The following is a 10910-nucleotide window of genomic DNA, read 5'->3' on the forward strand; positions in this document are numbered from 1 at the left end:
AGCGGTTCTGGCCTGTTTCATCAGTGATTGGGGCAAGGCCAGAGACCACCCACGCGGGGCCATTTTCTGCCTTGGGGCATCAGGGGACCCAAGTCCCAGCATCCCCCGCCCCCCCTCAGGCCCAAGCTCTGGGAGCTAGATGAGGCGGGAGTGGCACCTGTACACAGCTCTACAAGCAGCAGCTTCGGGGAGCCTTCAAAGAGGAGGAAACTGAGGCAAACTGAGGCTAAGAAAGCAGAGCCGGTTTATATACTGCTCACCGGGGCCAAGCCCTCTGCTCTCCCAACTGCACCTCCCAGGAGCCTCACAACCATCCTGGGAGGCAGGGGCTATCATTGTCACCACTTAACAGAGGAGAAAACGGAGGCAGGCAGAAAGTAGCAAATGACTTGCCCAGGGTGTCCCATCATCCTGATTGCAGACCTGGCTCTTTGGCTGTGCCCCCAAGCTGTCCCACTCAAATTGCCGGGACAGATTAATCCCAGCAACTCCTGAGGCTGACAGGGCAGCGTGGCCTCGGGGCGGCCCGTCCCCTGCAGCCACTCCTGCTGCCCCAGCTCACTGGCCTGAGGCCCGAGGTCGGCTCCCAGGGCTCTCTGTGCACCTCCAAGGGTGGGATCGATGCGTGAGTGGGGCTGCTTAATGACTGGGAAACAGGAAGGGATCGAGCCCACCTTGTGGCTACAGCAAAGGAAGGGCCGGTTCGAATCTAGCCCTTGCTCTGTGACAAAGGGACACCCCACCCTCCACCCCCACCCCCGCAGCAGATGAGTGCAGGGAACCCGGGGGCCTGGGGCTTCCTTCCCCCTTCTCTCCACTCTCCGAGCTGCTCTCTGCCTCAGTGGGGCCCAACACCGCGAAGGCCGGCTGCTGGTCAGCGAGCAGATCCCGGGCGCCCCCCACAGCCCAGAGCATCTCAGGGGCACCGTGACCCCCCAGCCGCTCCTCCCTCCCCCGTCAGCCTGGAGTCTGGGGACAGTGAGCTCTTGTCACTTAAGCTGCGTCGCTAGAAGAGCCCAGGCCGGGCAGGCCCTGCTTCTCCGGGCCGAGCTCAGCCCAAGGCACCAGCCTCGGCGGCCGGCCTTCCTTCTCCCAGAGGTCAGGGAGGGCTCCCCCAGACTGTGTGAGAAGGCAGGAGAGACAGAGAAGGGAGAAAGAAAGAAGGGGAGGGAGGAAAGGAGGGAGGATGAAGGAGGATAAAGGCAGAAAAGAGGAGAGAAAGAAAAACGGGGAAGAAAAGGAAGAGGAGGACAGAAAGAAGAGGAAGGGGGTGGGGAAGAGGAGGAACGGGAGAGGAAGCAGCAGCTCTGCCCAACTCCTAGCTGCCATGCTCTCATTCAACCCTAGCCGCAATGGGGGAAGGGATTACTGGCATCTGAGGAAACAGGCTTGAAGAGCCTAAGGGACAGTGCAGCCAGGCTGGGGTCGGGGCCTCCAGGGCCGCCTGGGGGGCCGCCTCGGGTTCAGCACCTGAAAGGTGACAGAGCTCATTAGTCCCTTCTAGAGCTTGGTCTCAGCAGGGCCCTTAGCCACAGGTCCAGCCCCTCCTGGGGGATCAGGGGCTAATGTTCTCCGGAGTGCCCGCAAAACAGAAATTATGGCTCTAAAAGTCACTTGGGACTCCCCTTCTGTCCTCAGTTTTCTCATCTATAAAATGGGTATGAGGTCTCAATCTGGCAACCAGGTGAAGCCCATGGAACCCTTCTTCAAATCATGCTTTCAAATGCACAAAGTGCAATGCGCAGAACTACAAAGGGCACATCAGTGTGAAATACTGAGGGAAGGGTTCTAATACATAAATATGTATGACACACTGTGACTAAAACAAGCCATGGACCCCAAGGGCACGCCATCTCTCAGGCACTTTCCATTCTGAAATCTGTATTTCTGTGGTCAGTAAGCAATAAGGGAGCGCCTCGCGTGGGTCAGGCCCATGGGGCTAAGTACTGGGGCCCAGAGAGGCAGAGGAGCCCCCTTCTCTCCAGGAGCCCCTGTCTCACGGAGCCGGGAGCACACTGCCTCCCCTCCCCCTGCCTGGAACTCAGCTCCTCGGGAAGGCCCAGGAGGGCCCCCCACAAGACCTCCGGGTCCCGGCGCCGGCCTCCCGGGCCCAGAGCACAACCCGAAAGGAGGGAAGGAGAGTTCCCTCTTCTCCACTAGGGGCCAACCCACCTCCTCTGACAGGAAAGGGAGAAAAGGTATCCTCCTCAGCGGGCTCCTCAACATGGGGAAGGAGTGACCCCAGAGGCTGGAAGAGAAGTCTGCTTCCACCCAGACTGTCCAGGCCTCCCGTCAACCGAGGAGCTGCCCAGGCCTGGAAAAGGGTCCCCATGGGCGGAGGGCAGGGGAGCGGAAGGAGGGAGCCAGCGGCCCCTGTGGTGGCTCGCCCTCAGGGTCTGGAGCCTCCGGTACTGCCCTCCCCCCCCACTCATGGCATCCCTGGAGAAGCCGCCTGCTCAGGTCCTCCTTGCTCTGTGACACCACAGGACACGGGCAATGGAAGCCAGAGGAGGCTCTCGGGCTGGAGAGCGGCTTCCCATTGCCCTCTCCTGCAAATATGAAGCACCTGAGGAAAGTGGGGGGACGGAGGGGCAAGAAACAGGAGGGGATGGACAGACAGAGGCGGATGGATGGAGGCGGATGGACAGAGGCAGCCCCCCGGGAAAGAGGGCTGTATTCCAGCTCATTGCTAGGCAGCAGGGGACAGAAAACAGCTCCCCGCTTCTTCCTTCCTAAGGAAGCTCTTCCTCCACATCTTCCTCCCAGGCCAGCCCAGAAACAAGGGGGAGAAGGGGTTCTGGGGGGGCAGGAAGGCCGGTGCCTCCCCTTGGGGCCGGGCCTCAGGGTGGGCCTTCCCCAGGGCACAGGCAAAGCACCAGGCCCAGGAGGTGGGCAGACAGCCCGGACTGAAGGACAAAATGAGGAAGATGAAGTCTGTGGAGGGATGATTACACTCACCAAGGGGAAGAGGGAGCCATGATTTCACAGGCCCTTCAGAGCCAACCTCCCCCTTTTTAACTTTGTCCCTGAGGACCCTCAGGCCCAATGCTCAGAGGTGATCCCTGGGCTCTCAGAAGCCAACCAGCCTAATCCCCTTATGAACCCCAAGAGGTCAGGGGGCCTGTCCAAGTCACACGGGCAACAGGGCCCTCTGCTCCCAGCCAACCTTGCTCCCCTTCAGCACAGCTGGGCATCCAAGGTGGGAGCTCGCGGGACAGAGAGAGCCTGAAAATGAGGCATGCGGGCTGAGCCTTACGTAGGGTTTGAAGCAGCACCCCAGGAGCACTGGCTGGGCCTGGGCCCACGTGGGTCAGCCGCCCCTGAGAGTCAGCTGCTCCCCACACCGCTCAGGAGGTGCTCCCTGAAAAGCAGTGAGATCACTCATCCCTGCCCAGGGCCCGGCCAACCGGGTCACCCTCTGTTGGGGAGCTCAACACTGGGGAGACATTGGGCTCTGCCACCTGAAAAATCCACAGAGCCCGACTTTAGGGCTGTGCCCGCAATCAGATCTTGCTGCTCTGTCAATCGGATCTCTCAGACAAAAGTACAACTCAGCATTTCAATTCAAGTATTTATTAAATGCCTACTATGTGGCTATGTGAGGACCTTACATTCTAATGGGAGACACAATACCCTCCCTTATTTATTCAGCACCTACTGTGTGCCAGACACTGAGCTGAAAAGCACTTCACAATTACTCTCTTCTGATGGCCTTCACCTCAGTGAGAAGCAGGTGCTGGAATCCTCCCTATTCTACAATGAGGAAACTGAGGCAGACAGCAGGTGACTGGGGCCCCACAGGCCTGAGGCCAGAGCAGAACTCGGGCCCTCCCAGCACACTGCCCAGTGGGCCATCCCAGCTAAGGACCAAGGACAGACACACCATTACAAAGAAGTGATTCATGGGAATCATCAGGGGGAGAGGGGAAGGTGGGTGCCGGGCAGGGCAGGCCCGGCTGCTGGGCTGGGCCCCAGGCTCAGAGGGGCCTCCGAGGGAGGTGCAGGGGGCCCAGATGGACAATCCCTCCCTGTCTGACACACGCCGTCCTTCCTGAGGACTCAGGTTCACTGCCCACCTCAGTGTCCTCACTTACAGGAGACTGAAAGCCTGTGAGGTCTCTGAAAGATCCAGGGCGCTCTGACTCCACAGGGCCTCCCCCAAAGGAGGCAGGGAGGCAGCTTCTAACTCCCGTGTCCTGCCCCTCCAGGGCATCTCATGATGCCATAACCCAGAATCTTCTCGAAACCCCGTTCTTAAATGTGTACAATTAGACACACAAAATTGCAAAGGAAACCAATTAGATTGAAATACAATTATCATTTAAAAACAACACCCAAGTTTGCAGCTCCCAGGCTAAAATCTGTGGGTCCCCTCTAACATGAGATGGAGGGTCTCCTCAGCTGGAAAGGGGGAAAGAGAAGAGGTTACCCGGACCCCCTGCAAGCCCCCAAGCCCTCAGGCCTCGATCCCAGGTCCAGGGGAGCCTAAGATCCCAAACCCAGCAAGGGCATTTTCATAATCCCCATCACATGGTGAGGCCCAGAGCCCAGGCTTGCAGGGGGCCACAAGCCACAGAACAGATGCCTGATGCCCTCTGAAGCGCACTCCCCCACACCAGCAGCCCCCCCCCACCACCACAGAAAGCCAATTTCCACAGCGTCAGAAGGCTAGTCTCCGGCCCTCGTGGGCACCAAACTTCCCAAGTAAACACCCACTGCCCCATCAGGGCTCCAGGAGGAGGGGGAAGGCTCCAAGGCCCTTGCTGGGCAACTGAGGGGCAGACACGAACAGCCCTGCCCTCGAGAAGCTCCCAGAGTGAGAGGATGGCCCTGCCAGGAACACCAGTCCCCCCCGCCCACCTTACATATGGAGGACAAGGGCCCCCCTGACGCACGGCACAGCTGGCGCAGGGGGAGCAGCTTGAGACAGAAAGGAAGCGATCCACAAAAACACAGGGCTCAGGCTGGGGGGGGGGGGGTCTTGAGAAGGGGAGTGGGCAGCCAGATGGAGCCGGGACAGCCCCTCAGGCCGGGGTCAGGAAGGTGAGGGTTGCTGGGCAAGGCACTTGACCCTGCCTGGCTCCTGAGCTGGGGAAGGAGCCGACAAATCACTCCCGTGAGGCTGCCGAGAAGACCCCAGAGGGGGCGGGGGTCAGAGAGAGGGCCGGCCGGACAACAAAGGGACTCCTCTGAGCGGGCACTCCAAGGAAGGAGCAAAGGCCCAGGAGGCCGCGGAGAGCCAGGCATCTGCGAGGGCGCCAGGGCTCCCGCAGCCTCAGGATCTCCGCAGCCATGTCTGGGGGCCCCGGGAGCCTCTTCCGCCTGAGGGGGGGGGCCTGGTTGCCCAGGTCTGACCCACGGCAGAGGCCCTGGCCCAGGAGCCGAGCCCAGAGCCCACCACCCAGGTGCACACCCACAGTGAGCTGCAGAACAAAACTCTCCCTCTTCTCCTGCCGCGAGCTCAGAAGGCGTTTGTGAGATTCCTCTTGGCCAATTAAGTGGGCAAGTCTGGGCGGGCCGCGGCCTTTCCCTTTCCAGCGCAGACACTGGGCCCGGGCCAAGGCCTGCAGCTCGGGGACAACAAGCAGCTGGGAGCGGGCACCTCTGCCCCCCTCCCCTCCCCCAGCACACACCCAGGTCCCCCCACGCACACGCACGGCCACGTTCAAGCTCACCCTGGCCTCCTTCCCAGGCACAAAGCCCACGAACGAGCAGCTCCGAGTCCCGGAGGGTGCCCAGCGACTGGCACGGAGCAGATGCGCATGACCCAGGGCGGCGAGCCATTGCGAAATTCTGGCGGAATGCGGGCATCCCTCTCCCTCCTCCAGCCCTTGGGAAAGAAGGGCCAGCCTTTTCCCACAGGGCTCCGGCGGGGCCTCCTCCCCCAAACTTCTGCGGGGGGGGGGGGGGGGGGCCTCTCCAGGGGGCCTTGAGCAAGTTGTGGGGAGGGGGCTGAGCCCCGGGCCAGCAGGCCTCTAGGGGACCCCCCTCAGCAGCAGAGAGCAGCGGCCAGAGGAGCCCCCCCCCCCCCCCAGAGCCAGGAGAGGGGCCGTAGAACTCGGGCTCAGCTCGAGAAACTTGATCGGAAAGCCCCCAGGCCCCGTCCAAGCCCGAGCTCAGACACCCGGGCACAGCCCCGCCACGGCCGCCCTGGGACCCGAGACCGGGAGAAGGGGCAGGAAGGGAGGAAGGGCTGGAGCAAAGCGCCCCTCCCCCCGCGGGCACGGCCGGCAGGGCCTGCCAACTCGGTCTTACCCAGACCCCGCGAGCGGGAGCGGCCTCCTCCAGCCGGGGCATCCCCGGCCTCCCGAAACTGGAAATCGTTCCCGCCAGGTCAGCTCCGTCCGCCGCCGTCCCGAGCTCCCGCACCGAAAACCATCATCAAAGCGGCCCGCGGTCACGTGGTCCTTTTCTCGGCCGGCGGAAGCGGCGCCGCATCCAGCCCCGGATTCATGGCTCTCCGAGCGCCGCCGGGATCAAACGCCTCCCGTCCCTGCCTCCCAGAGCCGAGTCTCCGCGGCCCGTCCCATGCCGCCCGCTAACTTCCCGCGAGACTGGCCGCCCTCCGGCCGCCCGCAGAGGCGCAGTGGGGAGCGGGCCCTCTCGCACACCCCGCCCTCCCCGGGCCGCCCCACCTCTGGGCCCGGTTGGCGCCGCGCCAGCAGCCCGCCCGCTCCCAAGCGCATCCGGGGGAGGGGGCGCCGGGAGGACCCCGCGGGGGTCTGCGTGGAGAGGGCGCTGCACAGCCTGTAATTACGCCCGCCCGGCTCCTGCCAGCTTCAGCCTATAAACACGGAGATTACATAAGTCCACCCCTCCTGTGGAGAAGCCAAAAGTAGGAACATTTTCTCCCAGCCTTGGCGGCAGTAAGTAATAATGCTTTGTTGCCATGGGAACCCTGGCCAGCTTCCAAGACACCGAGGAGCCGGGAGTTGGGCTCCGCCGGGGAGGGAGGCCTTTTTATAGCTCGGGCCTCCCCAAACCGGGCCGGCTGGCCCCAGCCCGGCCCCAGTCCCAGCCGGCCCGGCCCGCCCACCAGGCTCTCAGGAAGACTCCGGCCAAACCAAAACAACAGCAGCAGCAACAACAACAACAAGAAGAAACCACAAGGGATGCAGGCCTGGGGCCAACTGAAATCCCCAGGCCGCTCTGACTTCCTGGAGGCCCTCCTCTTCCTGGAGGCCCTCCTTCCAGCCTCAACCCCAATGGAGTCCACCGGGGAAGTCTCAAGGCCTTCTCTACATTCAGGGCCATCAGGCCCTGGGGCGGGGTCGGCGCCAAGCATGGGATCTGGGGGCCTTTCAGGGACTTCTGTGGCCCGGGGCCAGCTGGGAAGGGGGCAAGGAAAAGGGGCCCGGGCAAAGCTTGCAGCTTGGGATCCAGCAAGGCCGAGCCCCTCCCTCCCACTCTGCAGGGCCGGGGGCCACAGAGGGGAGCTGGAAAGAGGCCTTGCCTCCAGAAGCCCAGCCGCCACGAGCCCCCAGGGGCAGCCTTCCCCCACTATGAACCGTGGGGCATGACAGGAACACCCTCTGTCCCTCAAAAAAAGTTCTCTATAAAGAAGGGTGGGAAAAACGAATCTAGGCCCGGCCCCCCAGCCTCCCGGTGGCGGAGGAACCCCGGCTGGTGAAGTGGCCTCCACTAAAGTAGTAGAACTTGGCTCCACGCGCCTTCTGGGAAGGGGGTTGGGCTCAAGGAGAGCCGGGAGAAGGGGGCCTCCGCAAGGCCCTCAAGGGGTTCCCAGGGCTGCCCAGCTTCTGCCTCCCCCGAGGAAGAACAACCTCGCATTTACAGCCCTGGCAGTGCCACAGGGGAAGAGGAGGAAACTAGTGGGGGGGGTTGTCCAAACTCCCCCTGATCCAAAGGGATGTGCAAAGCGCCATAAATCCTGAGTAATTTTGGGCTGTTACTGCCCTGCCCCCAACATCGGGGGCCAGATAGAGGAGCAAACACCGGCACTGTGGCCCTCTGGGGTCCCTGCCTGCAGGGAGCTCCTGTCCTACTGCAGACCAGCACGGGCAAGTTCCCCACACACAAACCCAACACGGGGGCAGATCCTCTTCTGGGGAAGGCACCGGCAAAGGCAGCAAGGTCTGAGCTGAGTCCAGGAGGAGGCCGAAACAGCATTCTAGGCTGGGGGGACAGCCCGGCAAGAGTATGGAAATGGTGTGGGCAGTGGAAGAGCGGCGAGGATCTGGCCAGGACCACATCATCTGGTGAGGCTCAAGGACCTTTCCTACCGCCAGGGCCTGCCCCGACAGCAGCCATAACAGGATGGCAGAACTGCCCAGGCTGGCACTGCAAGGCTGGGAAAACCCCCAGCAGAGAAAGCCTCCTCACCCAGGCTTCCATGTTCCTGCCCACAGCAGCCCCAACACAGAGAAAGAGCACAGACAGGGCCCCAACACGGAGAAAGAGCAGAGACAGGCAGAAAGAAAATGAAGGAGTACTGACCGCCCACTGCACCAGGGGCTGGGGGCAAAAGTCTGGCAAGGACCCCGAGTCTGCCCTCCAGAAGCTTACAGTCTAGAGAAGATATTAATATTAGGGAGAGAGAGAAGGACAGAGAGACTGAGACAGATTGAGACAGAAAAAAGATACAAAGAGACTGAGAAACAGAGACAGAGACAGACTGAGACAAATAGAGACTGAAAGACTGAACTGAGACAGACGGACAGACTGAGATAGAGACCGAAACAGACGGACAAGACAGACATACTGAGAGACAAGACTGAGACAGAGACTGAGGCAAATAGAGACTGAGACAGAGACTGAGACTCTAAGAGGCAGATACCCAGAAAGAAACTCAGACTGAGACAGAGACTGAGAGAAAAGACTGAGACAAAGAGACTGAGACAAAGAGACTGAGACAGGTGGACAAATAGAGACAGAGACTGAAACAGACGGGCAAATAGAGACTGAGACGGATGGACAAGACTGAGAGACTCAGAGACAGAGACTCAGAGACTAAGACAATAGAGACTGAGACAGATGGACAAATAGAGACTGAGACAGACTCAGAGACAGAGACTCAGAGACTGAGACAATAGAGACTGAGACAGATGGACAAATAGAGACTGAGACAGACTCAGAGACAGAGACTCAGAGACTGAGACAATAGAGACTGAGACAGACGGACAAATAGAGACTGAGACAGAGACTCAGACAGAGAGACTCAGAGACTGAGACAAATAGAGACTGAGATGAACGGACAAGACAGAGAGACTGAGACAAATAGAGACTGAGACGAACGTACAAGACAGAGAGACTGAAAAATAGAGACTGAGACAAATAGAGACTGAGACGGACAGAGACTGAGACTAAGAGACCAGACTGAGGCAGACTGAGACAGATACCCAGACAGACAGTCAGACTGAGACGGCTCCAAAGCCTCCCACGGGGGACCTGGCTGTCCCAGCGCATCGCCCTAAGTGAGAGGAGAGCCCAGATGAATCCCTCCTAGGGCTGGCTCAGGGAAGGAGCAAAGTTCAAATCATAAGACTGTCCTTGAAGGCCCAGTGCTTAGCACAGAGTGGGTGCTTATCAGCATCACTGCAACTGACCCACAGCAGTCTCAGGCCTGAACTTGGAGTCAGAAGTTGTGGGCTCAGAACACTCCCTCCACCAACACTTCCTGGCTGTGTGGTGTCAGGAACCTTTCTGGGCCTCAGTCTTCCCTTTCTGTAAAATGGATTGGCTTGAGGACCACTAGAATCCTTCCTTCCACAGCATGGATGTGCAATCTGCCCAATTAAAGCAAATTGCTCCAGCGCTGGCCAAAACGCTTCACCTGGAGGGCCTCAGTCAGCACACCTGGAAAAGGCAGATAATAAAACCTGCACTACCAACCCCGAAGGGATAGTGACCTTCAAGTGCCATCACTCACCCCTTAGGGTCATTATTTTTATCAGTAATGGGGAGGGCGCTTCAGGCAGGGTAACCAGCATGGGCAAAGCCAGGAGGTGGGAATATCCTAGACACCATCCCCATTCTATTGCTGCCCCACTTTTTCCATGTGATACGTGAGGCCCAAGACCCCAGCAACCAACCGTCACTCCCACCTCTGCGTCACCCTCTGCCACCCGGGCAAGGAGCGACTCCTCAGAAAGCCGCGCCCTGGACGGCTGCCAAGGAGGACGGGAGAACAGTTACAGCAGGGAACAAATCCCAGCTTGTGCCGAGAAAAAGCCGACTCAGCAGAACGCCACCAGGTTGTGATGAAAAAACGCTATCCCGGTGATGACTTCATGACATTCCTTTCCGCTTATTTAGTTCCACGGGCAAATTTAATTTAAAGGGAAAAAAAGAAAATAGGTTTTTAAAGACGCATTAGTGTCTAAGAAATTCAGGCAGTTCCCAAGCTAATTAGGAGATGGGCCACGGGAGCCCCTGGGAGCGAAGGGAAGAGAATATGGCGCCAGGCAGGCTCGGTCACCCCTCTGACCCCTCCTGGCTCTCTAGTGAGGAGGCCCCAGAGATGCGTGAGAGCACCTGCTTCCCACCTCTGTGGGAAAGCTACTTGGGAGGCCCAGGAAGCCCTGCGTGTGGGGCGCTTCACAGACCCCCCGGCACCAGCTAAAGGCCCCGGACTAGGAGTCAGGAAGGCATGGGGGCAAATCCTGCCCCAGACCCATATCACTATCCTCTTGGGCAAGCCACTTGGACTGTGTCTCAATCTGTAAAATGGGGCACAAGCAGCTCACAAGGCTGCTGTGATGGGGACCGAGACCACCTCATCGCCGCGGCTCCAGCCCTGCCCTGCCTTACTGCGTGCAGGATTCTGCTGAATCTCCCTCCTCGCCGCCTGCCAAATAAACCCTTTGGACCAGGGTTTGTAGGACACCAAGCTAAAAGGCCTCTAGAGATTGCCCAGGCATACCCCTCACTCCCAGGGGCAGGGTCCCTCAAAT

The 10910-nt window shown here is 60.0% G+C and overlaps 1 protein-coding gene across 1 annotated transcript in view; it reads right to left on the minus strand.

Annotated features, from left to right (window-relative positions):
• NCOR2 (nuclear receptor corepressor 2) overlaps positions 1-10389 on the minus strand; it is a 208674-nt gene extending 198285 nt beyond the window's left edge. The window contains 1 exon segment of the mRNA XM_074299344.1: positions 6256-10389. The gene's annotated coding sequence lies outside the window, so the exon portion shown is untranslated.
• Between the last annotated feature and the right edge of the window lie 521 nt (positions 10390-10910).

Source organism: Sminthopsis crassicaudata, chromosome 1 (genome assembly GCF_048593235.1).
Source record: "Sminthopsis crassicaudata isolate SCR6 chromosome 1, ASM4859323v1, whole genome shotgun sequence".
Taxonomy (NCBI): Eukaryota; Metazoa; Chordata; class Mammalia; order Dasyuromorphia; family Dasyuridae; genus Sminthopsis; species Sminthopsis crassicaudata.